Source organism: Lissotriton helveticus, chromosome 5_1 (genome assembly GCF_964261635.1).
Source record: "Lissotriton helveticus chromosome 5_1, aLisHel1.1, whole genome shotgun sequence".
NCBI lineage: Eukaryota > Metazoa > Chordata > Amphibia > Caudata > Salamandridae > Lissotriton > Lissotriton helveticus.
This window is the reverse complement of record NC_136065.1, coordinates 2,055,325,884-2,055,352,683: the sequence shown is the minus strand read 5'-3', so window position 1 is coordinate 2,055,352,683 and position 26,800 is coordinate 2,055,325,884. Positions and strand designations below refer to the sequence as shown.

At 46.1% G+C, this 26,800-nt stretch overlaps 1 protein-coding gene and 1 long non-coding RNA gene across 2 annotated transcripts in view; one reads left to right on the top strand and one right to left on the bottom strand.

Annotated features, from left to right (window-relative positions):
* Positions 1-26,800, top strand: part of LOC144756278 (uncharacterized) — a 411,513-nt gene that overhangs the window by 37,677 nt on the left and 347,036 nt on the right. The gene's annotated exons all lie outside the window — the stretch shown is intronic.
* LOC144756279 (uncharacterized) overlaps positions 4,812-26,800 on the bottom strand; it is a 385,761-nt gene continuing 363,772 nt past the window's right edge. The window contains exon 4 of the long non-coding RNA XR_013595109.1: positions 4,812-5,585. This is a non-coding gene — a long non-coding RNA (uncharacterized LOC144756279). The remainder of the gene's footprint in view (positions 5,586-26,800) is intronic.

Genomic DNA, 26,800 nt, shown 5'->3' with positions numbered 1-26,800 from the left:
GCACGGATCAAGACTTTTTTGCCGAAAGCGAATGCATGAAACAGCGCTTTATGGAAAGAGGTTACCATCCCAAAGTCATAGAAGAATCATATGTGAAAGCTAGCAAGATTAGTCATTCCACTCTGCTGGTTCCCCATGAGAAACAGCAATCTCCTGACAAAGAGAAGGTGAGATTTATCTCTACCTTTCATTCTAAATCCTGGCAGGTAGAGTAGTCTCAAAAGACACTGGAATGTACTCAAGACGGAGCCTACTTTGGTGGACGTCTTGGGGAACATTCCCAACTTGACATACCGGAAGGCTAACTCACTTAGGGATAAGCTGAGTAAGAACGAAGTGAGTACCACCATATCTCGGACCAATGACATACAGGGTTTCTATACTTGCATGAAATGCAAAGCATGCAAGTACAGTAACAATGTAAAAATGGTATTCTATCAAGTGGAAGCAGTGGAAAAAACTATAGGTAAACACCTGACTTGTTTATCTGAATATTGCATCTACATTTTGGTGTGCCCTTGCTCAAAAAAGTATGTAGGGAGCACGATGTTCCCTGCGAAAAAACGTGTGCTGGAGGATATGCGGGCTATCCAAAATAGAGACCAGACATCGCCAGTTGCCCGTCATTTCGAGGAACTTCACAATGGCAATCGTAATCTTTTGAAGTTCTTTGTAATTGACAAACTCCCAGCTATGAGCAGAGGGGGGAGATAAGATTTGGCAGCTGAGACAAATGGAGAAAAGATACATTTTGAATTTAGATACCCTGATACCCAATGGCCTAAACTCGGAAGATGAAATGAAATGGCATTTGGGGGAATAACATGTCGCTATGTCCTATAGATGTGAATTTGTCTTCCGGGGTGATATGATGTGTGAGACGCTGTTGCATTCAATTTTTCTACGTCTTATGTATGGAGATGTATATGATGACCCGAGTTTCCTCCTAACTCTAACCATTTACCGACAATTTTTACTGTTTGCCTTAATGCCATTTAATTAACCTGCACTTGCATTGGATTAAGTCGTTTCTTTGATATACTATCAGTGATACACCACTACAAGATGGCTGCTGGTTAACGGGCCCTGAGTCCTTTGTTTATTTTCACATTTGTGTTCACACGAGACTTGCTTTTCTAAAAAACTTTATTTACTGTTTGTGAATCATTGTACAAAATACCCGTGACCAAGGCGAGTATTTTGCCGAAACGCGTTGGGGTTTCTTGCTCCATTGCCCGGTTTTCACGTGCTGCAATGAATGAATAAATCTTCCTTGGACTGTACTTCGGAGATTGGAGTGGTCTTTATACTTGCGGAGCAGAGTGCATCTGTGTAGTTTTGGCTGCGTGTAGTGAAACTGAATATATATAATTGTGAGTTAAAAAACCACTATACCATAGAATTGTTTAAACATGCATTTAAGCAGTTAGTACAATGAGAATCTTACTCAAAGTTTTTTTTTTGTAAATTACCTTAAGAAAGACGTGTATCTGTGTGATAGTCTTTTTTCATGTTCATTAATCATGTGACCTACTGACCATGTGGTGTAGGGGGGTGTGTACTTTTGATGTAGAAAAAACATATAAAACTTTAACGGTCGCGACATTTGCTGAATGTGATCAAGGGCTCTTGAAGCCCGAAACGCGTCGTTGCAGGCTGGAGAAGAAACGCAAATAAAATCTGCATCTTGCCTGACTCGCTGTGGTGGTTTGAGTACCTTCCTCGCCGCACGCCGGAAGTGGTGGGAATTGTTTGGTGCATATATATATATATATATATATATATATATATATATATATATATATATATATATATATATATATATATATATATATATATAGATGCCAATCCTGCTTAGCACAGTGAAAAAACATGTGCTGACTCCGTGGGTAATGGTGCTCTCAAGGATAAGTATTTATTCCTTCCGTTATGGACGACGCGTTTCAGCTGACCTGTCCGCCTTGCTCACAATATCGCTACTCACTACAGTGCAGTATAATATAGAAACAAAGAAGGTGTAAACTAAACTGAATTGTCATGGTTACCGACTTGACGACCAAAGAAATGGAAAAAATACATTCAACCAATGCAATGTTTCTTCTAATCAAAGCAATATCGTCAGAAGAAACAACATCATTAAAATATAGATATAATATATATACACATTTGTTAAATAAGGTACAAATTTGAAAACGTTTTTTATACTGTCAAAACGAAATAAGTGTTGGAAAATTAAATAACAATTAAATACATGTATGTCTCACCATTTGCCTATTAGGTTGCGTGTGTAGATAACATTTCCCTACTTATGTGATTGTGTGTTTTCACGAGCTTATGGGTGTAATATATCTAACTAGGAAGGTTGTCCTAAGTAATATTGGCAAATTCCTTTTAGCGTACCACGAGGGAATTATGCCCAAGTGAGCAGTGGAGTTTACACAATTATTGTGCGCGGTTCTGTGATGCCAAGGGGACGCCCAATGAGGGTGCTCGTGGTTGTGTGATTGCGGTCTCTGACAGTCGGTATACAGATGTGCATGAGTATCCATATTTTCAAAGATGAAAATACTGGAAAAAGGTTACCTGGGAGGTGAAGGGGGGTTGTGTTGGGAGTATATACATGTGATATATATATATATTTTTAGCAATAGGTGAAAGTAAAAGGGTTAAGTGTCAGAGAAAACAGAACAGAAGTTACTCAGCTGATCGCTCCTGTCCCAAACCGACAGGAAGATGTTGAACTGGCAGCGCGAGCGCTCAGCTGCTTAATTACACGTCGCTAGGCAACGCTGAGAGGGATTGCATTGACTGGGCTCGTAATCTGCCCAACGTGCGCATCACGTCATGTAATGCCTGCCAAGGGTCTCTCCCCTAAAGCGGGAGAGTCCCTTGGCTGTAAGGCCGTATCAGTCTTATTTAAAAAAATGTATTGCTCCAGGAGACGGAAGGGAGAAAGTGGAAAGAACCGTAGGGTTCCCAGGGATAATCGCAGCTCGGTGCGGCCTGCATTCCGTAAATTGGAGTTGCGAGGGAGGGCCGCTCTTTTGCAAGAGAAGGTCTTGCGGTGGAAGAGAGGGAGGAAAGCCCGAATCGAAGAATGAAAGCGTGCAAGGGGGAACGGAGACACTCTGCGGAGAGGCCGCAGAAGTGCCCATCTTTGGATGAGAGCTTTCCAGATGGAGATGAAAATTCGTGAAACACTAAGAAACAGCACAGGGAAGATAGAAAACAGTGTACTACAATAAAATGCTAACAACAACAATGCAGGTAATCAAAGGATCATTAAAAAACAAGAATGCTTGTAGAGAGTAATCGAAATAGAACTTATCTGCTTGAAGCAGCATTTAAAAGAGGCAGATCTATTTAGTCTTGTTGCCATTGTAACGTATGAGCATTCTATTTGTTGTATATTTATACTTATTTCAATATGGCTACTTGGTGTCGGTAGTCCTTTCATAATTCTCCCATCTTCCCAACCTCCTAAAGTACCTAAGAGTGTTCTATCTAGTATGTGAAGATTCCAGCCTTGGCAGTTGATGGTCTGGTCAGCTGTGGTGTTTACTGCTTTGCTGTCCTATCTTGTGTAACTTAATAAATATATCTTAACTTGAAGACGTGCCTACCTAATCTACTTACAACATTTTGGCGACGAGGATGGGATGTAGTATGGTGTGACAGGATGTATCTTTTATGTCAGTTTGATGAGATGTGGTATGGTGTGTGACAGGATGTATCTTTTATGTCAGTTTGATGAGATGTGGTAGGTGTGTGACAGGATGCATCTTTTATGTCAGTTTGATGAGATGTGGTATGGTGTGACTGGTTGTAATGTGAGATGTGTATTATTGTATTGAATATTTTATTATTTGTGCATTGTATTCAATTTATTGACTATATGTTTTTTGCCATACTGTCATTATTTTAATTGTTTCATCTAATATATTTCAAAATGCATTTGTTCCCCCTAAAGAAGGGAGATATGTTGTAACTTAAGTCTACCTGCTGCTCAGCTCTAATATGTGTGATGTGGAATGTTGGATGGATGGAATGTTAGATGTCTGTGAGTGTCAGTTGGGTAAGAGCTGAGCAGCAGGGCAACTGCTCCTGGTGGGGTTTTCCTCTTAACTTCTTGAAACTATCCATAAATGCTTGTTTGGAATTGGGCCCAAATATCTTACAGAAATCTTCAAACCTTATCAACCTGGCCGAACCTTACGATCAAAAAACCAAGCTTTGCTTCAGATCCCTAGGATAAAAAAAGAGAGACAGGGAGGCAGAGCCCTATCATTTAAAGGCCCCACCCTCTGGAACTCCTTGCCCCTCACTCTTAGGTTGAATCCCAGTCTGCCTACCTTTAGGAAATGCCTGAAGACACACCTATTCTCTAGCCATTAGCCCAGTATTGGTCATGCCAGTATTGTCAGTCGGACTTTCTCATCTAGAGCTGATGTCGGTAGAACAAAGCGCGGAGATATCTCTTCGGAGATCGAATTCCGGCGCTATAAAAGAACCTAAAATAAATAAATAAATAAAACAACTTAAATAAAGGAATCTACATAATCTACGCCAGAGGTCCGTACTTCCATTTGTTTACAACACTATTCTAGAGCTTTGCTTTGTGATGTATTAACTTTAAAATGGCTGCTTGAAGTTGCATTAAAAGAATAATGCATAATGGTAGCATCCGGTCTTGTAATGAAACTGATAGTGTTCATGCATATTCTTCTGAGAAATGTAAATAAAATGTAAAGACGTAGAGCTACTCTTATGTACTCAAAGGACTAATAACGGCTATAAAGAAGAGAAGGAGGCAGAGGTAGAGGCTAGGTTTATCCTCCTGACAGTTATGTAGCAAAACAAAAACCGAGTAATTCGAAGAAAACCTGCCCTGGGATCTGCTGCACTTTTTTTTTTTCCAGAGACCCCTCACCCATGAGGGTTGCCCCACAGTGGCATGCTTCATCATTGGGGTTGCTAGGACGCTCGTCTAAAAATAACCAAATGTAAAATATGCTGTGCAACTACATACATAGCTGATACATTAAACTTCATTGTGCTTGGTTTCTAAAGTATAGATTGTTGACATTTAGAGACATCCTCAAAACATAGTATACAAAAATGAAAATCATTGCAGTAGGGGCATGAACCGAGCGGTCTATCTATCTTTTCCAGAAGCCTGTGATCAATATATCACACCAAAAATCCCTGCACCAGATGTATTAACCTCCCAACCTTCTTGATGTGATCTGAAGTTCAAAACTTCTGGATATACACAGATCTCAGCAGTCACGTAATTTACCCACTGAGGTTTCCAGTGAATTGGAATAGAAGCTGCGTCCTACGTTTGTCTTTGCAGTCAGTCTCTTACCCCCCTGAACTATTTTAAAATCTTTGCAACATTTGACCTGTAGATTGTAAGCCGAAGGAAAACATAAAGCAAGTATTTGTCTGCAGTTTTCATTCCATATTCCCTTTTCTCTCTTTTCATCTTCACTACACACAAACTGGTGCAGTCTGTACAGAAATATTGGAAGCTTCTCTCTCACACCAAACAGGAACAGTGCAGGCAGCAGGAGTGCAAGCTTCTGTAACACAAATAGAGAGCAGAATAAGAACACGATTTCTTCATGTGTCATACATGCTTAATGTACCGTACCATAACATACCATACCATAGCACAACATAAGCCTGAGCTCATTACAACAGGGACAGGCTAATGGAGCAAAAGTTCAATTTTGCCAACATTTTCATCCTATAGCCCATGAAAGGTTAGTGGTACTGATTCTGTATCTGTTCATTTCAAAACCTGTCTGCTAAGGCAGTCTGTAAGGGTGCCCATAGTGGAGTTGTGTGAAATTTACTTTAGGCCTGCTTGGCTGATGACATGGTTCATTGGGTTGGCACAGCCATACCTTTGCATTGGCTAGATCAGCCTTGAGAATGAAGCGTCACTGGAGATGCCCGGAGTGTAGTGTAGTTCCTATATTCCCAATAGGCTCTGCGCATTGGAATAATATATCCTATAGATGTGACGTAGGACTTAGGTCAACTAGGTCTCTATCGGATATATTAGACTTAATTGTAAGTGCCAGCTAGCTCAGAGGTACTAGAAACTTTCTCGAATAAACAAGAAGGGATTAGTTTCTGACAACCGCATAAACATGACAACTTTGTTTCCCCAAGATGAAACGTATCTTCCAAGTCGTGGAAACAATAGATAGATATTTTACTCAGTCAATCGTGCATGCTTCGTTTCATCAGAGGAAAGTAAAGAGACAGGCGTTTTCAATAAAAGGTGTTTTATTGAACACCTTTTATTGAAAAATGCTCAAAATGCTCAAAATGCTTTTTTATTGAAAAATTCTCATGCAGGAGAAGTGAACTGCTACAATCGTAATACTAGTTGTAAAGTATAACACGTACAGTAAGAAGAGTATTATAAAATAATACTGTAAAAGCATGGTATGGTTTCTAAGCCATAAAATACATACATAAATAATAATGACTAAAAATACTCAACTGGTGCTTCTAAAATACGCCAACCCCGATGTAACTAACCTAAGTCTAGTACGTAAGTGTGGTGTAGCTTAGATTTAGTATTTGGTTGCCAAGAATCTATCCAAGATTTCTCTCAGGGTCTAATCAGCTCCGTACCTTGGTTTAGAATGAAGGAGGTCTGGTATATCTCTTTCTCAGGACTCGATTTCCCAACACCCCGCAAGGGGAGCCAGGAAACACTGGTGCTGGATTTCTCGGCCAGAGAAAAGACAGCGTCTCTCCTAGTGCGTCAGCTGGAGGGTCGGCTTCCTTCGCCACTTGCTGCAGCGAGCTGTGTCGGGTAGGTAGATAGTCGAACTGCTCCAAACCACCGTGTGTTTGCTAGGGCAAGTGTGGGCATATTTATACCTTCAAGTTGCAGAGTTTGACGTAAGGTTGGACATTATAACATTATCAAAGACTCGAGTTCTTTGAAAACTCCATGAGTTCTTGGATAAATCAATGCTCAAGCAAGGGGAGGTTCCTGACTGCTGTAGGCGAGTTTTTTTAAAGAAATTGTTGTGGATTTTCGGAACTGGTGGAGGTAGCCATGCTGTATTTGGACTGCCTGAGCTGTGTCTAAATATGGTTATGATTTCTATGCCTATATAAGGACTAGGTGATTTATACTTATATATGGGCATGAATTTGGAAAATTACACTAGGGTCCTAAAATACTACACAACCCCCAATCCACTTTAATATGTTCTACATTACCAAATTATAAGCAGTTAAAACATATCTAAAGCATGTGTTTACAATCCCACCCAAAATACACAAAATGCATTCGAATTTGCTGTACACACAAAAGAATTGACAATTGAATTGTACGCATTTGACAGTAATGATTACATTTTAGGCATATAGTATGATATTCTTAATGTTAAGTGAATGAATCATGAAATCTACATTTATGAAATGGCTCTGAATTACTTAAGAAAAGGTTGAATCATCTCATAGCAGAATATATAAACTGTTTTGGTTTGAGGACAAGGCCAAATATTGTCTCTTAGGAAGTATTGAAAGAATTCTTGTTCTCTAAGAATAGTTCTACTTTAAGCAGATTACTGTGTGCCAAGTTCAATTTTGGAAAAAAATCAATTCAAGTTGTAGAAAAATAGAGTCCCAAAGTTAGAAGATTTGTTTTGAAAAGCGAAGGTCGAATTCAAAGTTGATTGAACGCTGTGTGCTTGTTTCAAAAGTTATTCTCGTTGTCAGGAGAAAACATTAAATCATCTAAGCTGGCAAAGAAATCGTCTACCACAGTAGGAGAAAGTTGAACTCCTTCACTAAGTAGTTCAATCGTACACAGATGAGAAGCATTGCCGTCAGCGTTGTCCGCATTAGCAATGTTCGCAGTAGTGGGTACCTGTGTGCCTGTTGCTCCACATATCTCACCCTCAGCTGGAATTGCCGGTGAGCCCTCAATGAATGCCGTCAACAGGATTGGTAGCTGTTGGGGACAACACAATGATTGAGCCGTTACCGAACCAAGCAAAGTGTCAACATCCGTTGGCAGTGCTGATGGAAGTGTAAGACAAATGTCCAACACGCATTCCTCTCCACAAAGAAGGCATCGTAGAACAGGTAAGATGCAATTTTGCCAGATTGGTCTGAAGGAGAGTAACCATGTGGTATTCAGATCTCTTACATGAGCCAAGCCAAGAATCTGCATTATGTGTTCACGATACTGCATAGCCAGTAGCGTGTTCTCCATGGTTATCTGGGTACCGCTGGTGACTGGACTTCAAAAATAGAATTCCTGCTACGAGTCACAAAATGAGAGGCAGGCTGCCGAACACAGAGTGCATGAAGTTTGGAAAAATGCCTAGGACTGCTTTGAAGCGTGCTAACAGTCCCGAAAAAACTGTCTTAAATACATGTACAATACCACTGGTATCAGACATGTTCAAGATACGATCTAACATTTCTACGAAATGTATGGGGCAATTTGTCGATAATAGTGCATGTGTCTCTGCAGAGGACCTTGCAATTTGCGGATCATACATCTCTTTGGACGAGGTCAGTGGCACAGTTTTTTGTAAAAGAATGGCTTTCATTCTGCTTAAAGTATCAATTTGTATAGAAGAGATGTTCAGTGAAGGCCATAGCGGCGACTCCCCGGCTGTCTTAGTTTTAGGAAACAATATTGCATACAAGTGACCCTGGCTGACACACTAACGAGATAGGGTATTCCTGGCATCATTCCACAACAGCTGTGATCATTCAATATTATGTAGCTACCATTGGACAGCTGCCTAAAAACTGGATCTATCACTGCTGCTGGGGTACCTTGCAGGTGGCAAGAAAGGTTAGTCGAGGAACCATCGCAGGCTCCGTGTAGATTAATACCCTGACATAACAGTGTACCACTTAGTGCATATTTGCAATTTTTACCACTAAGAAATATTTCCTTTCCCCCACTCCAACATCTATCTGTGTATGGTAAATCCCAGGTCAACGTAATGTAATCTCTACCCAACCTTTCATGTAGGCCTGTTGGTATGTGATTTAAGCAATACTGGAACTGGAAAATCGTCACTGGTATCGTGATGGTGCCATACATTATCCATTCCACGACTGGTTTCTCAGAAACAGTTAATGGTAATCTTTCCAGTTTTTCAATGCTCAGCACCGTATAGTCTGCTTCCCTCTGTGCCAAAGAGATTTGTTTATCTGTAAGGTTAAATGCAGAAAACAATGACGTGGTGTTGATTAGACGCCAAGGCATGTAGCCTGAATGAATATTTTGTAACGTCCAGCCTAGCAGCATTAGAGAACGTAATTGAGACTGGCCATGTTGCAACATGAGCAGATCTTGTTCTATTATATCTATGGCAGAGGATACAATGCTGTCCAAAGAATAAATTCTGGAGGACAGAGTCGTTAACCCGTTGTTCACTACAGAGAGTGCTTTCTCTTAATTGATACGGTCAATTTCTCACATTCTATCTGCAGTTTCCATTTGCGTGACTTTCCATGCTTCATTGTAAGCAGCGTATATACCGGTGTATATGAAACGTTTATGACTTGGTTTGCAAGGTCCTAGTAAGAAGTCTCTTAAATCAACGCCATCTTTAAGTAAAGTTAAGTGTTGTTTAATTTCTGGAAGAGTGGAACGTCTACCTCCTCTTCTGTGGAGCTATCACCATCAGGTGTGGGTTTAGGTATAGACGGTTTGTTTAAATTTTTTATCTTGGGCATGCCAAGACAAGATGTCTGTTGAACAGTGTCATTTAAAAACATTATTTGTTCTGGGAAGATGCAGGCTCTGAATAAGGCTTCTAATCTGTGTATCTGCCAGTCCTTTGTGCCCAGACAGTTTTTGTCTCAATGTTGTCTTTCCAAAAGTCAAAACCTAATGTAGACAGCTGAGCATAAAAGGCAGCAGAATAAATTTGCTTAGTATTAGTCAACATACTTTTCATTCCTGTCTTATTAACATTTTTAAAGTAAAATATTTCTGGATTTGAGACATTGAAACCTGAAAAGTACGGACATTTTTCATAAAATGTATTTGAGCTACCCTTTGGTGGCGTTGGACAATGTTCCCATTGATTGTAAATAAAAACATTTCTCGGGTTTGCAGATTTGTGCAAATAATGATGACCATTGTGAGCATAACAATACAGTTGTTCATGATCTGATGAACCTTCTAAGTATTCATGTTTTGTACATTTTGCTGACATCTCTAAGTCTGCCATCATGTTATTAACAGTCTCGAAGTCCCAATCATCAGAAAATGTGCTGGCTGAAACAAAGTCACTCAAGGAGACCTTAAATTGGTGTGGAATCTTCAACAGCTCAACTGGACCATAAATATCATAATCTGTTCTATCCCATGCTATACCACCTGGTATAGGAACGGCTGTGATGTTCACTGATGACAGGTCTCTTTGTTCACGATGAGAGGATTTGTGTGGCTTTAGTAGCAAGTTGATGTTGTTACTTGCTGTGTCCATTTTACTATATTTTCCATCTATCAGTTGTCCAAAACATAAAACAAGAATGAGCCAAAGCAGAAGAAAAAGTACACCTAACACAATCCAAAATTCAACTCATGGTGAAACCAGGTATGTTTTTTCAATTTGATGAAAGAGTTCTGTTATTTTTTCTTTGAAGGTTTTATTTGCTGGCTTTGTTTCTGGCTAACTTGGATCCTCCGAAAACGTATCAAAGTTGATAAAATAACCAGAGGCAGTTCTGTCAATTGTTGAAATTGCACCCGGATTACTCGAAATTGCTAGCGCTGCTTCATTCCTTGTCATATTGGTATAGTCAGGTGCTATATCATTGTAGACAGGAATGTCTTGACCAACTGTTATTTGGGTTTCAAGAGGTACACGTTCCATCGCTTTAATGCCTAGTCCTTCTTTTCTTAGTGTAGGTTTATCAAAGGTGATGAGTCTCTCAGTTTGAACCTCTTGAATTGTAGCAAGATTTGGTTGTCTGCTACATCATTGGAGCCCACTGGGCCTACTACTTATTATCGGCCACATGATGTGGTTTTACCAGGTCGATGGATACAGACCGGTTCTCCTTTCTTCCAGCAATTGGCGGCAGAAACACTGTTCTTGATCTGTGGATTGCTAGTACAGGTACTAGTTTTCTGTAAGAAGGCCCAAATCCTTCTTATCCGCAATTATTTCTCTGATTAGATCCCCAATCTTTGAAATCCAGACAGGCCTTGCTGTGACAGGTGGTTGTTCTTCAGTGGTTGTTGGCTTCTGTACTGTGTTTCTCAGACTTCTTGTTTCATTTAAGTCCTTCAAAACAGCCAAACGGTCTTTGATATCAAAGGGCTTTTGTTCCACCACTGAAGTTTGACCATCAAGATCCTGGACAAGCATTCTAGTACCAAACAGTATTTCATATGGAGTGATTCCACCCAGAGAACTTCTTGGCAGATTGTTAAGACTACGTTGGACACTTATTAGATGTTTGACCCACCCGTCACCCGAGCTGAATACCCTAGCTGTTATACATTGCTTTATGTCACGGTTTTTTCTTTCCACTACAGATTTTCCCTCAGGATGGAATGGACTTGAAAACCGCAATACAACGCCCAGACTGGGCGTCTTTGTAAGCTTGAGAGCTAAATGCAGGACCCTGGTCAGAGTGTAGCGTGCCGATTGTGTATGTGCCGATAAAGACTCGCAAATCTTTTATAACAGTTCGGGCGTCAGCAGAGCGCTGGGGCCACATCCAAATGAATCTTGTCCTAATAGTTGTGGGACTGCATCTGTCCATCCGGAACGTCCGCATGTAGAAAGTCTAATGCTGTCTAACAAGGGTATCTGAATTGGGCTGGCTACACTGTAGTCAGGTGTCTGGTGGTGTTCAAAGCTATGATCTCTGTAGCAGACATCACGATTAATTCCGAATTCATAAATGTGGACACTCATCCCTGGCCACCAGTACATCTTTTTTAGTTCTAATAGAGATTTTGAGATCCCTTGATGTGTCAGACCCTCTCCCATATGTGCTTCTTGAATCAAAGCACCTCTCCGGTTTCTGTTTGGAATTACCCTATACCCCACTCCAGGGATTCGAGTAAAAGGAACGGAGTTTGCGTCAATTATGTATGAATATTTGAGTGGATAGTTTAGTGGTAATGCTGCACTGTTGCCTTTCATTGTGTCATTGACAGCTAGAATTGTTTCCCCGTCTATTTTCGTTTTTGAACGAGTGATTGCAGCTACGACAGCCGTTTGTACAGCTGCCTTCGCGGCTTCATCAGCCAATGAATTCCCTGCAACGTGAACACCATCGCGCTGATGACTCAGTGTATGGATCACGTGAGTCTTTTGTAGTTCTTTCTGTAATAGAACTACCTGTTCCCAAAGCAACTTATGCTTAATTGTGCCACCTTTTGCATCTTTTAACCCGTTTTGAACCCAGTTCTTCAAGTATTCATTGTAAGATTGGACGCAGTAATACAAATCGCACACTCTGAGTGTGGGGAATTAGCGATCGGTATTTTCAAGTGCCATCTTGAGTGCCTGTAGTTCAGCTTGCTGAGCTGTACAGTCTCCTAGAGATTGTGTTTTTGTGTCCAAAGGTCTGAATTTACCATCGCGCCAGCAACCTTTAATAATCGCGCATGCAGCACTATAAGCTTGTTTACCCCCAATTACGGGCTGTGCTGATCAGTCAGTATAAATTATACATCTGTAATGTTCTAGAGGCAGAATTTCAACAGGCAGAGGACATTCTTGTTCGTATTGTAGAAATTCTTGTGTCTTCAAGTAAGGGTAAAAAATGTATTCAACGTCTGTTGCAGCAAGGGAATTAACCCATTGTATTCACCTTGGATGTAAAGCCTTTGCATTTGGAATGCTATCTTTTGTCACTGCCTCCAAGGCAGGTACATGCGTAACGATCATTATGCGTTTTCCCTGCGCTAGGGCTCTCTCTTTTGCTACTGCAGTTTGAACCGCTGTCAGAATTTTCTCAGTTGAAATAAATTTCATTTCAGCTTGTGTGTACAAGTGTGATTTATAAGCTATGGGTACCTTTTCACCTTCATTAAAGGTTAGGTATGTGAAACCGCATCTTCCCGGGATGATTCGGAGTACGAGGTTGCGTACGTTTACGCGTGTCTGTTTGCACGGAACCCAAAATTTCTGTGCGTTTTTTTAGTCCAATTAGTAGTTTTTAAATCAGATTTGATTCGTTCGTAGAGAGGATTAACCCTTTCTGTGTAATTTAAAATGTAAGTTCTTCCAAAATTTAGGAAACCTAGAATCGACTAAGTTTTTCCGTGTTTTCGGAGGCAGGAGCAGCGCACACTTTTCTAAAAAGTTGGCTGCCAGGCTTTTGCCTTCACTTGAAAGTTTGTATCCTAAGAATAGGACGTTGAGGTGGGCAATTTGTGATTTCTTAAAATTGAATTTGTACCCCTCAGAAGCGAAGCCAAGTATTATGGTGTTCACTCTGTTCAAGTGCCTGTTCAAATCATTGTCCGTAAGATAGATGTCATCGACATAAGATAATGCCTCATCATCATACTTTTGTAGTAACTCTGTTACTCTGGCTGAAAATAACCCTGGACTATTCTTGGATCCCTGGGGGATACGGCAAAATTGTCGTTGTGACTCCATTGTTGACAAATCGGTTAAGTACCTACTTTCGGGTGCAATATTTTGGCAGAAGAAACCGTTAGAAATATCTAATGTGGTATTATACTTCTTTCGCACAATGTAATTCATCAGTGCTGCACTGTGTGAATTTTGTACTACAAAAGTTTTGCAACACGAATTTACGTGTCTGTAGTCCAAAACCAGACAATATGTATTGTCTGGTTTGGAGACAGGAAACAAAGGATTGTTCATGGACGAGGTGCATGTTTCAATCACCCCTTGGTATTCAAGTTGATTTAAAATCTCCCTGACCTGTTTATTAGCTTCCTGTTTGACAGGATATTGTCTTTGCATTGTTGGTTGAGTTTTTAACTGGATTTTATAGAGAGGAGAGTCCTCATTCCATCCTACGTGATTTTTATATATTGCTGGATCCTGGGTTACAGCCCATTTTCTGGCATCGGTATATTTTTTATGAATTTGAGAAGGCTGGCATAATGAGCTCTTTGCCATGTGGGCACTCCCTGACAAATTCAGGTGGCCAATCCTTTTCAGCTAGAAGAATGTCCTAACCCTTAGAGAGTTTCTCCCAAAAGAGTGCTCTTATTTTCCTAGCTATGTCCCCATCCATCCGGAAAGTTACTTCATATAACTTATGGGGTATACTAACCCTGGTGTTGGCAGTTTCAACTTGAATGCATTCATTCAAGTCCACTGTCTCCAGATGATCCTTCAGGATCTTGCGAGCTATGGTGACTTCTGCTGCGCTGTCTAGCATTGTCTGAGCCCACTCTCCGTTCTTGAGTTGTGTCCTCAAGATCCTTGGCATGTCTGATTTTTAGACTTGCTACCTTCTATTTGGAGAATTGGTATGTTAATTTAAAATTATTTATAAAGCGCACTTACACCAAGCGGTTTCATGGCGCTAGAAGCAGTGGACGACGGCAGGGAAGTTAAAAGATTAATCATAGGCCTGTGAGAACAGTAGGGTTTTGAGGAGAGTTCTGAATTGGGCATAACTGGTTACTGATCGTAACTCAAGGGGGAGGGAGTTCCAAAAGCGGGGGGCAAGAAAGAAGAACCTGAGGCCTCCGTGTTTCTTTCTTTTGAAGGAGGGGACAGTGAGGAAGTTAAGGTGGGCGGAGCAGAGTTCACGTGAGGGGACATATCCGTGTATCCTGGAGGAAACAAAGGCTGGGCATTGACCAGCAAGAGCTTTAAAGATGATACAGCCCATTTTAAATAGACAATGTTTGGCTACTGGGAGCCAATGGAGGCTCTTCATCAGGGGGCTAACATGATGATGCCTTGGTTGGTGGAATATGAGCCTAGCTGCTTGATTTTGAATGAGCTGAAGGCGATGAAGCTGGTATGCCGGGATGCCAACAGAGGGCGTTCGCATAGTCGATGCGCGAGGTGACCAGGGCCAAGATGACAAGAGTAAGTGGTCAAGAATCTGCAGATCTTCCGAATTCTGCGGAGATGAAAGAAACAGGAAGATACCGCAGCGTTGACTTGTGGCTTCAGGGGCAGATCGCTACAGATGATAACCCCAAGACTTTTTACGGATTCCACTGAGTAGGGGGGCTGCCCAGGGATAAGAGCCAGAAGCTGGGGTTCCATGGGTTGGCCGCGCCTCCAGTCAGTATGAGCTCCGTTTAAAATTTTAATTGGTTGGTGTACATCCATTCACTGATGGAAGTCATAGTCGATTGAAAAGTGATGACTGAAGTATTTGAGGAATCAATATTGAACACCAGCTGGAGGTCATCGGCATAGTTGAAAGTTATGGCAGGGCTGTTCTGTAGGGACGTAATCAAGGGTTGCATGTGTAGATTGAAAAGAAGAGGTGATAAAGCAGAGCCCTGGGGGACCCCACAGCTCAGTTGGGTTTTCTCTACTGAGAAATTAGCCAAACGGACAGCCTGGAGACGCTTGTGAAGAAAGGAGGAAATCCATTTAAGTCAATCGTGCATGCTTCGTTTCATCAGAGGTGCAGAGAAAGTAAAGAGGCGGGAGTTTTCAATAAAAGGTGTTTTATTGAACAGTCTTCTTTCTCATGCAGGAGAAGTGAACTGCTACATTCGTAATACTAGTTGTAAAGTATAACGCGTACAGTAAGAAGAGTATTATAAAATAATACTGAAAAAGCATGGTATGGTTTCTAAGCCATAAAATACATACATAAATAATAATGACTAAAAATACTCAACTGGTGCTTCTAAAATACGCCTACCCCGATGTACCTAACCTAAGTCTAGTAAGAGGGAAGAAATAAGTGTGGTGTAGCTTAGATTTAGTATTTGGTAGCCAAGAATCTATCCAAGATTTCTCTCAGGGTCTAATCAGCTCCGTACCTTGGTTTAGAATGAAGGAGGTCTGGTATCTCTCTGTCTGAGTACTCGATTTCTCAACACCCTGCAAGGGGAGCCTGGAAACACTGGAGCTTGATTTCTCGGCCAGAGAAAAGACCGTGTCTCTCCTAGTGCGTCAGCTGGAGGGTTGGCTTCCTTCGGCACTTGCTGCAGCGAGCTGTGTTGGGTAGGTAGATAGTCGAACTGCTCCAAACCACCATGTGTTTGCTAGGGCAAGTGTGGGCATATTTATACCTTGAATGTGCCCAGTTTGACGTAAGGTTAATAATAATAATAATAATAGGGAAATTTATAAAGTGCATGGTTACGCTAGGATGCGTGTCCCCGCGCTAACTGAAAGAAACAGACTCAAAACAAAAGCGAGGAGTGTACCCGACTAACCTGAAAATAGATGTGTTTTTAATTTCCTCCGGAAGCTGGATTCCGATGGATCCAGACGGAGATCGAGGGGTAGAGCATTCCAGCTCTTCGCCACCAGGTAGCGAAAGGATCTTCCTCCCATGCGGGCCCTTCTTACTCTAGGGACCTTTAATAGGCCTCCATGCGAGGAGCGCAATGCGCGAGATGGTGCATACCTGGTGACTAGGTTCTGGAGAGGTACAGGCGCCTTTTTAGCAAGGATACGGTGACAGGTACATAGGGATTTAAAATCAACTCTGCTCCTTACTGGCAACCAATGGATTGTCTGAAGGGCAGCTTTGGAGCTCGATCTTGTAGGAAGCTTTAGTATAAAGCGGGCTGCAGCATTCTGAAGCACCTGTAGGCGATTGATTGCCTTGCAGGTTGCTCCCAGATACAGCAGATTGCCAAAGTCCATGCGTGAAGTGACGAGGGCATGCACCAGCGTTCTACGGGCGCTCATAGGGAGAAGAGCTAGAAGCTTCCGTAGTCTTTTTAATACGCTAAAGCAGATGCCGGTCACCCTGTCTATCTGGGGTCCGAGAGACAGGTCTGCATCAAGCCAGACCCCAAGATTTCTAACTTCTTGTCGGGGAGTTGGGGCCTCACCTAGGCATGGGGGCCACCACGCCGATGACCAGACAGATGGGTTCCCCCCACCACGAGCACCTCGGTCTTGTTGCCATTTAATTTCAGGCAATTTGTGGACATCCAGGTTGCAAGATCTTGCATGCAAGCCCTGAAACTGTCCATACCAAGGCCAGGTGCACGCGAGAGGGAGACAACCAGCTGCGTGTCGTCGGCGTAGGATACAATTTGCAATCCATGACCAACAGCAATCGGAGCCACTGGGGAGACGTAGAGATTGAAAAGCGTTGGGCTCAGGGACGATCCCTGGGGAACGCCCTGGCCCAATCCTATGTCTCTGGAATAGTGGTCACCTAGGCAGACTTGGAAACTTCTTCTAGTCAGGAAGGATTGGAACCATTGGAGTGCGGCTCCAGTTATTCCTCCGCTATTCAGACACTGTAGCAAGGTGGAATGAGCTACAGTGTCGAATGCCGCACTCTGGTCCAATAGGATGAGGGCCATAGTATGACCCTCATCCACCCCCTGCTGTAGGGTCTCCACTGCCATCAGGAGCGCCGATTCCGTTGAATGACGAGGACGGAAGCCGAATTGGGTGTCGTGCAATAAGGCTGCTTTGTCCACGAAATCCATTAGTTGCAAATTGACAGTTTTTTTCGGCCACTTTGGCCAAATAGGGTAGAAGAGAGATAGGCCGCAGATTTTCGAGTTTATCAAAGCTGATGGTAGGTTTCTTCCTAAGGGGTAGGACCACCGCCTTTTTCCAATCTTTGGGCACGGTCTTTGTGTTGAAAGATACATCCAGTAGATGCCTTATGTAGGGTTCCAACACCACTAGGCTGTCTGCTAGGCGTTTGGGTGTAGTGGGGTCCCGTGGAGATCCCGACTTTATAGATCTACAGATTTTTAAGAGATCTTCTGGGGGCGGGGTGACAAAGTTGATCAATCTATGTTTGTCCCTCCTTTCCCTTGGGCTTTCCGCAAATTCTACCTCATTCATTGGTTGAATCGGAAAAGCGGAATAGATTTTAGATATCTTTTCCGCAAAGAAATCTGCGATTCTGTCGCAGGACTCGGGCGAGCAGTCATCAGGAGTGGTGGCTGATTTTCCACATGCCAGAGTTTTGTAGAGCAAGAATAGCTCTTTCGTCGAGTTACCAGCTTCGCTGATTCTGGTAGCGTAATACGCAGCTTTGGACTTCCTAATTAAGCCATGGTAAACTCGTCTCTCAGTTAGGTAGGCATCTCTAGTATCTTTGGAGAGAGCCATACGCCATAGTCTCTCAGCTCTCTTCAAAGCAGTTTTCGTGTCATGTAATTCGACATTAAACCATAGGGCGGTTTTTTTAATGCGGCCACCAGGTTTGACTTTTGCCAAAGGAGCAGTGCAATCTAGCGCATCACTGATGCGCTTACAGAGATGGGCATTAGCCGTGTCTGCGTCGACCCCCCCAGGGTTTCCTCCTATAGTCAGCGCCTCGCAAAACTTAGACTGGGAGAAGGTCGCCCATTTTCGCCTAAGATGATGCGGTGCCATTGGCTGCGGAGATCTACCTTCAGGAATTCGAATAGTGAAGGGTACCAGATGATGATCCGACCAGGGGATGGGGATTGGGGTCATAGCTTTTACTTTCCCCCAGTTAACAAATATGGGGTCGAGCAAGTGACCTAGCTGGTGGGTAGGACCATTTACAATTTGGTTCAGTTGAAGGGCTCCTAAAGCTTGACAGAAGCTCTTGCTGGCGTTGTCTGAGGGGTTATTAAGGTGTAAATTAAGGTCACCAAGTACCAGAAATTTATCGTTGCATAACGCGGTCTCCATAATGCTTTCAACCAGACTTTCCTCGAACCTGGCTGTGGGGCCTGGGGGTCTATAGATCAGCATGCCTTTCAGCGTGCAGTTGTTATTCACTTTAATCGCAAAGCTCCCTGCCTCACTATCCAGGACAGGGGAATAGTCTAGTTGGCAGCGTAGACTTTCCTGAACTACAATAGCGATGCCCCCTCCTCTACCTCTAGGTCTGTCCTGTCTAAGTATTGTATATCCCTCTGGGAGTGCCTCTAGGGCGTCAGGTGTGGATCCCTCATCTAGCCATGTTTCAGTTAAAAACACAAGGTCCCACTGTTTGTCGGTAAGTAGATCATATAGATCTAACTTATGCTTCCGTAGTGAGCGGACATTAATCAGTCCGCAATGTATGGTGTAGTCCGTAGTGGCCATATTCCTACCAGGATCATAGGAGAAGTGACAATGTTCACAACCTGTGTTATCCTCCACTCGTAGGTTGTGTTTACACAACTCAGCAGTGTTACAGCGGCGGGCTAGTAGTTCTTGCTTGCTCCACCGTATGGGGTTCTTCTGAGGGGCATAAGGTATGGCCCTGGACTGCGTACGATCGCGGACGGGCGCAGACGGGCTCGCCTTAGGCGCGCCCGCTGCGCTCGTCCGCTGCGCTTACGTGTGAGGCACATTTATAGGTATAGTGGGCGTGGCCACTCAAGTGGGCGTGGCCAACGTTCGAGCCGCGATGGCGGCAGTGGAATCCTTCTAACTCACAGCGCTCAACTCAGCTGTAGCAGGGATACTAGATGGCGTTTGTAGCTGGGAAGTGCTCAGGGTAAGTGTGCAAGAGATTAAAATCAGCAAAATACACAGTGACAAATTTTTAAAAATACGAGCGTACACTCCCGGCTTTCCGCCTCAGGAGTCAATCAGTTGCAGTTTCTGGCGCGCTAGTAGTCAGCGATTTTAACAGGTATTGGTCGGGGTGGGCGTGGCCTCTGAAGTGGGCGTGGCCAACGTTCGAGCCGCGATGGCGGCAGTGGAGTCCTTCTAACTCACAGCGCTCAACTCAGCTGTAGCAGGGATACTAGATGGCGATTGTAGCTGGAAGTGCTCAGGGTAAGTGTGCAAGAGATTAAAAGCAGCAAAATACACAGTGACAAATTTTTAAAAATACGAGCGTACACTCCCGGCTTTCCGCCTCAGGATTCAATCAGTTGCAGTTGGACATAATAACGTCATCAAAGACTCGAGTTCTTTCAAAACTCCATGAGTTCTTGGATAAATCAATACTCAAGCAGAGGGAGGTTTTTCCAAGAAATCGTTGTGGATTTTGCGGAACTGGTGGAGGTAGCCAGGCCGAGTTTGGACTGCCTGAGCTGTGTCTAAATATGGTTATGATTTCTATGCCTATATAAGGAAAAGGTGATTTATACCTATATATGGGCAAATTACACTAGGGTCCTAAAATACTACACAACAGGAGCAGCTACAGCCTCCTCCATGTGTCGGCGCTACCCATGTAGGCTAGGCGTCTGTGCTTGGTGGGTAAAACCCTATCCTGGGGGACCAGGCCCTGCAGGAGAAAGCCATGGCTTCTTCTTCTCTGACTGTGGATCACTGGAACTATACAGTCTAGCAGTGCCCCAGAATCCTTACCAGTCCAACGACCCTCTACAGCAAAGCAGCTACGTGGCTGTGCCCAGTGGTGTAGCTAGACCTACTGCCACCTAAGTTTGTCACTCGGAGCTGGCAAAAGCACTGGGTGGTGGCAGCTGGCTTGTTCCGGGGAGGGGGGGGGGGGGTGTCTTGGGGCCAGAAGACAACTCGCTCTCACGGAGGGGGGCGAGGGGCGGAGGGGGATTTGTGGTAGTCGACAGACACAACTTGCTAACAATCCCTCCCCCCCCCCATAAAACCGTGCCCCCCAGCTATGGCACTTGCTGCCGGAATTGGAGAGACATCTACTACTCGTCTCACATGCCATGAAGAGTCTAGTCCTTCCCTAATGCCATCAGAATTCCACAGAGGCCTTTACCAGTGATTGGCTACTGACCCATGTGCCCACTCTCAGGCGAGCCAGCTTCATGCTATCTCCACACCAGCCTCTCTCCACTCAGTTGTATGGGTGATGCGCTCACAGCCACACCGAGTCTCCCTCATTGGACTGGCTGTCTGTCACTCAAATGGATACCAGACAAATCTGCGAGCTACAAATTGGGTGTATGGCCCCTGGCCAACCTGCAGCCCGTGGATTTAATTACCAGGAGGGCTGAGTTGACCTTTCAAACCACCTGCCTTTCCATTTGCCAGTCTGGGGGACTTTCCACAAGGTATGGAAATCTGCCACATTCATCTTTCCAAAAAGTGCAATTGACCAGGGAGCCGAGGTTAATTCACCAGAGTGTCCACACGGCAGAGGCCTCTTTGGTGGAGAAAAACTCTGAGACAAAATCCACCTTTGTCCGATGCCTGTGGTGGGATGTCTGGCAGCAAATATGGGTGCTGGAAATCCACCCTCCAAAAGTGAGGTGCACTGTTCGTGCCCATACAGATGGCCTCCCTAATCTTTTCTTAAGACCTGGTGGCAAACCTGTCACTGGTAAGTGTGCCCGCTTATGAGGGTGGCCACCTTAGTGTTGCATTCTGGCACATCCACGTGCTCCACTCTCTGGGACCCACTACAGGAGACTCCCATGTCTGGTGTCTTCACTGGGTCATTTTCCGGCGCACAAGAGGCAGGGGCCAGTTATTTATACCTGCAGACCCATGGGCTGTCCTCTTGGTTCCCCTGCTGGACACTCAGTCACCCTTCCTACCGCAAACCCAGCGTGCTGGCGGGATAGCGGGGCAATGTACTGAACGTGTTAATATGTTACGTTGTGTTACAGACAGAGATACAGGGTGATCCAGAGGCTGATTGTACTAAGGGGTACCCTCTCAATGAGCACAGCAAGGGTGCTCTATGCAAAACACCAGGCGTATTTACGGCAGGACCCTGGATGGAAACATTGGCGCCCCGCTAGTCCTTTGGGCAGTTGTTAGCCTGAGCAACCGGGAGCTTGCCTTGCAATGCTCCGCCCTTAAAAAGTGTGAGTAAAGTCATGGAGTAGTGGTCCACAGTATTTAAGGTGTATAATCCCAACATAAATAGTAGCAGCGATTGGCTTGGCCACGGTGCCGTTTGGCTCATCAGGCAGGTAGGCAGCTCAGGTTACTCATCCCTGCCTGCCCTTGGATCGCCCGTAATTTAACTCACCACGTTGGCATACTTCATGTATGAAATAAACCTGCAGTCAATCAATCAATCAATCAGGTCATTTATAGAGCGCACTACTCACCCGTAGGGTCTCAAGGCGCTGGGAGGGGGGGGTGCCGCTACTGCTCGAACAGCCAGGTCTTGAGCTTCTTCCTGAAGGAGAGGTGGTCCTGGGTCAGGCGCAGGTTGGTCGGGAGTGCGTTCCAGGTCTTGGCGGCCAGGTAGGAGAAGGACCTTCCTCCTGTTGTCGCTCTTCGGATGCGGGGGACGGCGGCGAGGGCGTGGTTGGTTGATCTGAGGAGGCGCTTGGGAGTGTAGAAGTTGATCCGGTTGTTGAGGTAGCACGGGCCTTGGTCGTGTAGGGCTTTGTGCGCGTGGGTGAGGAGACGGAAGGTGATTCTCTTGTTGACCGGGAGCCAGTGCAGGTCTCTCAGGTGTCCGGAGATGTGGCTGTGTCGGGGGATGTCGAGGATGAGTCTGGCCGAGGCGTTCTGGATCCGCTGGAGTCTCTTCTGGAGCTTGGCGGTGGTTCCGGCGTAGAGGGCGTTGCCGTAGTCCAGTCGGCTGGTGACGAGGGCCTGGGTGACCGTCTGCCGCGTCTCGGTGGGGATCCATCGGAAGATCTTGCGTAGCATGCGCAGGATGTTGAAGCAAGATGAGGAGACTGCGTTGACTTGTCTGGTCATGGAGAGGGAGGAGTCCAGGATGAAGCCCAGGTTGCGTGCGTGGTCCGTCGGTTTGGGTGCGGTGCCCAGGGCGGGGGGCCACCAGGAGTCGTCCCAGGCGGAGGGCGAGGAGCCCAGGATGAGGACCTCCGTCTTGTCCGAGTTCAGTTTCAGGCGGCTGGTCGTCATCCATTCGGCTACATCTCTCATCCCTTCGTGCAGGTTGGTTCTGGCGGCGGCGGGGTCGTTGGTCAGGGAGAGGATCAGCTGGGTGTCGTCGGCGTAGGAGATTATGTTGAGGTTGTGTTGGCGTGCGATGGCCGCGAGGGGGCTCATGTAGACGTTGAAGAGGGTGGGGCTCAGTGAGGATCCTTGAGGGACGCCGCAGATGACTTTGGTGGCCTCTGACTTGTACGGTGGTAGGCGGACTCTTTGGGTTCTTCCGTCGAGGAAAGAGGTGATCCATTCCAGTGCCTTGTCCTGGATTCCGATGTTGCCGAGGCGCTGTACTAGGGTGCGGTGGCAGACAGTGTCGAAAGCCGCGGAGAGGTCCAGGAGGATGAGGGCCGCTGTTTCTCCGTTGTCCATCAGAGTTCGGAGGTCATCGGTGGCAGCGATGAGGGCGGTCTCGGTGCTGTGGTTCGCACGGAAGCCCGACTGTGAGGGGTCGAGGGATCCATTCGTCTCGAGGAAGGCGGCCAGCTGTTTGTTGACGGTCTTCTCGATGACTTTGGCCGGGAACGGGAGGAGCGAGATGGGACGGTAGTTCTTGAGGTCGGTGGGGTCTGCTGTGGGTTTCTTGAGAAGAGCGCTGAGTTCGGCGTGTTTCCAGCTCTCAGGGAAGGTGGCGGTGTCGAAGGAGGTGTTGATGATGTCCCGCAGGTGGGGTGCGATGACCGCGTCGGCCTTGTTGAAGACGTGGTGAGGGCAGGGGTCAGTCGGAGATCCGGAGTGGATGGAGTTCATGGTGCGGATGGTGTCTTCGGTGCTGATCGGGGTCCAGGTGCGGAGGGTCGTGGTGGGTGGCGTTGTTGCGGTTGTGGCTTGCGTTGGTTGGTTGTTGAAGCTGTTGTGAATGTCCGTGATCTTGTTGTGGAAGTAGGCCGCGAGGGAGTTGCAGAGGTCTTGCGACGGGGTGATGTCGTTGTTTCCGGCGTTGGGGTTGGAGAGCTCTTTCACGATGTTGAAAAGTTCCTTGCAGTTGTGTGCGTTGTTGTCCAGTCGATCCTTGTATGTATTTTTCTTGGTGGCGCGGATCAGTTGGTGGTGTTTCCGGGTGGCGAGCTTGAGGGTGGTCATGTTGTCCGTGGTTGGTTCCCTTCTCCAGACTTTCTCGAGGACTCGACAGTTCTTCTTGGAGCTCTTGAGTTCGTCGGTGAACCATGGTGTTTTTCTGCTGCAGGGTCTGCTGGGTGGTGTTCTCAGAGGGGCGAGTTCGTCCGCGCAGTTGTTGATCCACTTCGTGAGGTTGTCGGCAGCTTGGCTGGGGTTCGCTGAGCTGGCGGGAGGGTGCTGGCTCAGGGAAGCGGTGAGCTGGTCGGCTGAGATCTTGTTCCAGCTTCTTCGGGCGACCTGTTGCTGGTGGTGGTGGATCGTCGTTTTTCGGAAGGTGAAGTGGACGCAGCTGTGGTCCGTCCAGTGGAGTCCTGTTGCGTGGCTGAAGGTGACGTCTTTGCTGGATGAGAAGACGGCGTCGAGTGTGTGTCCGGCGAGGTGGGTGGGGGTGGACACCAGCTGCTTGAGTCCGAGGTTGGCGAGGTTGTCGAGCAGGCTGATGGTGTTGCGGTCGCTGTTGTTCTCCAGGTGGAAGTTGAGGTCCCCCAGGAGGACGTAGTCGGCGGAGGGGAGGGCATGCGGGCTGACGAAGTCGGCGATGTCCTCGCTGAATCGTGTGCGTGGTCCCGGGGGTCGGTAGATCAGGGTGCCTCTGAGGGTGGTGTTCGGGTTGGTGTGGATCTGGAAGTGCAGGTGTTCAGCGGTGGTTAGGGTGTCGTCGGTGTTGGTCGTGATGCGGATGGTGTCTCTGTGGATGATGGCGATGCCTCCTCCAGTCTTGTTGGCGGTGCGGTCCCTCCGGATGATCTTGTAGCCCTCCGGGATGGCAATGGCGATGTCTGGGGCTGAGGAGGCGTTCATCCAGGTCTCGGTGAGGAAGGCAACGTCAGGGGCGGAGGTGTCGAGGAGGTTCCAGAGTTCGACGGCGTGTCTGTGGACGGAGCGGGTGTTGAGCAGGATGCACTTGAGGTGGTTGCTGCTGGGGTTCGGCTTGGCGGGTGTAGGGAAGGTCCGGATGCAGGTGAACTTGCAGGCGTGGCAGCTGAAGGGTCCGTGGGTGTGCTTCGGGGCGGCTCGGTGACATCCTGGGATGCGGCCGGTGTTGAGTGCGATGAGATCGGCGGCGCTGTAGGTTCGGCGGGTCGGCTTCCGTCGGTGGGGGCCAGGGGTCCTGGCGCTGGTCGCGATCCGGTCGCGGACGGGCGCAGACGGGCTTACCTTTGGCGCGCCTTCGGCGCACAATCGGCGCGCCCGCTGCGCGTCATCGCTGCGCGTTCGCACGGTCGCCATTTAAGGCGAAGTGCGCGGGTGGGCGGGGCAGCTGGGAGGCGGGAGCGGGGAGGGAACAGAAGGAAAGAAGGGGCGGGGTCGGCGGTGGTGGCGGGAAGCGGGGGCGGCGAGGGAGGCGGGAAACAGGACGGGGGACGACCAGAGCTGAGAACAAGCACAAATTACAGTAAAAACACCGCTGAACGCGGGCAGAGACAAAAACAGCCGAAACAGCAGAAACAAGCACAAATGACTGGAAAAAGCAGCAGGGTCAGCCGGCAGCGAGGCAAGGCACAGCAGAGGGGCGTACGCAGCAGCTGGTGGCCGTGCGACGCGGGGGTGTCCCACAAGTAAACTGTTTGCCAACACAATTTGTACGGCGTGATTATTGATTACAATGTGTACTAAGTACCTTAATATGCTTCGGGTGGGGGTTGCCCATATCGGCCCTATGCCCCTATCTGTAGCCCCGTCAGCGGATTCGCCTCCACCCTGTCTGGGAGAGTTAGTGGCTGGCCAAGGACAACACATAGCAGAGAACTGGTGCTCTGGCCGGGTAAACATCACTGAAACATGGAACCCACAGGACTCACTGATCGTCAAGTGCATTGTAGGGAAAATCACAGGGTGGGCCAGAGAAAGTGAAACTGACATTAGGACCTTGTAAACCATTTCTTCAACAACATTTCCAATCACTCCCTGCCTGAAGATCCTCTCCTGCTGTCCTCTCTCTACAGCCGTGGTGCTGCAAGTGAATGGAACAGACTGGCTTTGTGCCAGCCTCCTTCTTGTGGAAACACTAACCGACATCATTTGCAGTTCATGCCTATTTTTACATTATTTCAGGGTCACCCACATTGAAGTAACTCTCTGCACCTTTGTTGGCATGAGTCACTCTGCTGCTTTGAGTCTCTGCATCACACCTTCCAGTGTGATGTGCCAAGCACAGACTTTGGGAGAGAAAGAGGAGGCTGACGGTGACTCCTCCATTCAGGTGGAGGAGTATCGCCCCACTAAAACTTTGCCCCCAGAGATGGAAAAATAAAAAAGTATTAAAAGTTCATTTAATACCATTTTATTTTTGCAAACCCCATCCTGAGCCAAGCATCAGGACGGGTGGCGGGGCTGTCTGCTGCTGCCAGTCAGGCAGCAGCAGAAATTAGTGATGGGCAGGGCACTTAGGTTTAAAGTGCGCATGTCTTTTTGGGCAGCTGTCTTGCGATAGCCAGCCAGACATGCACATTTTAAAGTTCTCAAAGCCAGCTGTCTAAGACAGCTAAGTTAGAGACAACCTAGGGATCCAATTTATTTATTTTATTTATTTATTTCAATTTATATAGCGCGTTATAACCCAGAGGTCTCTAAGCGCTTAATCAGAGTCCAAAACAACCGGCACTGTGGGGGATACTATTCATAGCAAGTTTCAAATTACCCCATGCTTGCTGGAAAAGCACTGTTTTTAGTTTTTTTCGGAAGGTCAGCAAATTAGTCTCCTTCCGTAGTTCTAATGGCAGCGTATTCCAGGTTGTTGGGAGTAAGTATGAGAAAGCACGTCCGCCTACTGTGGC